Below are 2,152 nucleotides of genomic sequence, written 5' to 3' on the forward strand. Positions count from 1 at the left end.
TTTGGCCACCTCACGCAAAGAGTTGACTCATTGGAAAAGTCTCTGATGCTGGGAGGGATTAGGGGCAGGAGGAGAAGGGGACGACAGAGGATGAGATGGCTGGATGGCATCACTGACTCGATGGACGTGAGTCTGGGTGAACTCCGGGAGTTGGTGATGGACAGGGAGGCCTGGCGTGCCACGATTCATGGGGTCGCAAAGAGTCGGACACGACTGAGCGACTGATCTGATCTGATCTGACATTTTCAATTTTTCTTATAGAATTGCTTCATGAATATAACTTTTAAATATTTTAAATATAACTTTTAAAAATTTAACTACATTTTAAACCTAATTTCAACTTTAATGAGATGAATATACGTAGATAGTGGGCTAAGCAAGTGAAGTGTAAAAACAAGTGTGTTTTAAGGTCTTTCAGCAAGACTTTCAAGTCTTTAAGCAAGTTGAAATGTTTGAAATTGACAGGGCTGGCTGAGAGGAGGGGCATGTTTGGGGCTGGGGGTGGGTGAGAAGAGCTTGGTATTGACTGTTGAGGTACTTTCTGAGGCCGTGTGGTCTTTGCTGCTGTGGCCACAAAATCACACTGTATCAGGCACTGATCTAAGTACTTCACATTCTAACTCTTGGAAACTAAAGAAACAAAAATTGTCCCAAGCCTTCACAACAACTGCATGAGTAGGTGCTGTGATCCTCACCTACAGATGAGGAATGAGGCAAAGAGAGGTTTAGTAACCTGTCCAAGGTCTCACAACTGGTAAAGCCAGGACTGAAGCCCAGGCAGTGTATCTGGAGACCACACTCTCCTGCCCTGGGCTTTGGCTGTGGGTTCATCATGCCAGGCCCCCTCCCTTTCAAGCTATAAGGGTTCAGAACAGTCACACCAACCTCCTTCGTTTGGGCAAACCAGTGCTTTCTTCATTTCAGGCATCTGTGGCTCTGTCCCTTGTCCCCCTCATGCAGAAAGTGAGCTCAGCTGCTCCCTTTGACTGACATGCTTGGTTAGTTTCCATGGCTTCTCCCTGCCTCATTCCTCCAAGCAGGAGCCACATCGGCAGACAGCAGACTGGGTCTGGCCTCAGATAGCCATCATATATTTTCCTGTTCATCGGCCCTTTTCCCAGAGAGGCCCTGTAGGCACTCTGTGGGGATGTGAGGGTGAGCTCATCAGATGTCAGGGTACCTGGATGAGTGTGCAGTCCCCAGGAGAGGGCCAGCCCAGCAGAAACGTGACAGTTGGGAACTCAGACAGGGACTCCGGGCCCAAGAGCCTGCACTGGGGTCCCTTTGCTGCACACACTGGGGTGGAGAGCAGCCGTCCACTTGGTCTGGCTCAAGTTTAAAAGGAGAAGCCTTACGATAAAGCTACAGAGGCCTTGAGAGTCCAAAGGAAGGAAACAGAAGGAAGAGGGAAGTAGAAAGTCAGGAGCTAAAGTCTTCTCTTCCCCTTGATGGGGGAGCCGAGTGACTTCTCTGGAACTCTGCTGGGCACCTCCCTTCCCTTTGATGACTTCCACTAGCTCTTCATGCAGAGTCCAAGTTGGTCCCCAGCTCCACATCTGCATAATGACATCTCAGCTCTAGTCCCTCATCACTGAGGGGCCAGAGGTTATTATTATTATTTGATTGATATTTCAAAATCAACTTCAGTGAGGTATAACTTAATAATGCATCTGTTTAAAGTGTGTAACTCAATGACTTTGACCTCACAATCAAGATATATAACCTTTCTGTCACCCCCAAAGCATTCCTTGGGGGAGTAATCTTTTTTTTTCTTTGTACAGATTATTGAACATATTGATCATCAGTTGCTGGCCTTGGGTTAGGCGAAGAGGACTGTCATGTGGTCTACCCATTCACCAGGATTTGTGTAGTGGCCAGGGCTTCCAAGATGGCTCAGTGAGTAAAGAATCTGCTTCAATGCAGGAGACGCAGGTTCGATTCCTGGGCTGGGAGGATCCCCTGGAGAAGGAAATGGGAACCAGCTCCAGTATTCTTGCCTGGAAAACCCCATGGACAGAGGAGCCTGGTGGACTATAGTCCAAAGGGTCGCAAAGAGCCGGACACGACTAAGCATGCAGGAGTGGCATGGCAGGCAATAAAAGGCATTTTGAGAACAGTCATCCGTTAGCTGTAGGACCTTGGACAAGTCACT

Source organism: Bison bison, unplaced genomic scaffold, assembly GCF_000754665.1.
Source record: "Bison bison bison isolate TAMUID 2011002044 unplaced genomic scaffold, Bison_UMD1.0 scf7180017864317, whole genome shotgun sequence".
Classification (NCBI taxonomy): domain Eukaryota; kingdom Metazoa; phylum Chordata; class Mammalia; order Artiodactyla; family Bovidae; genus Bison; species Bison bison.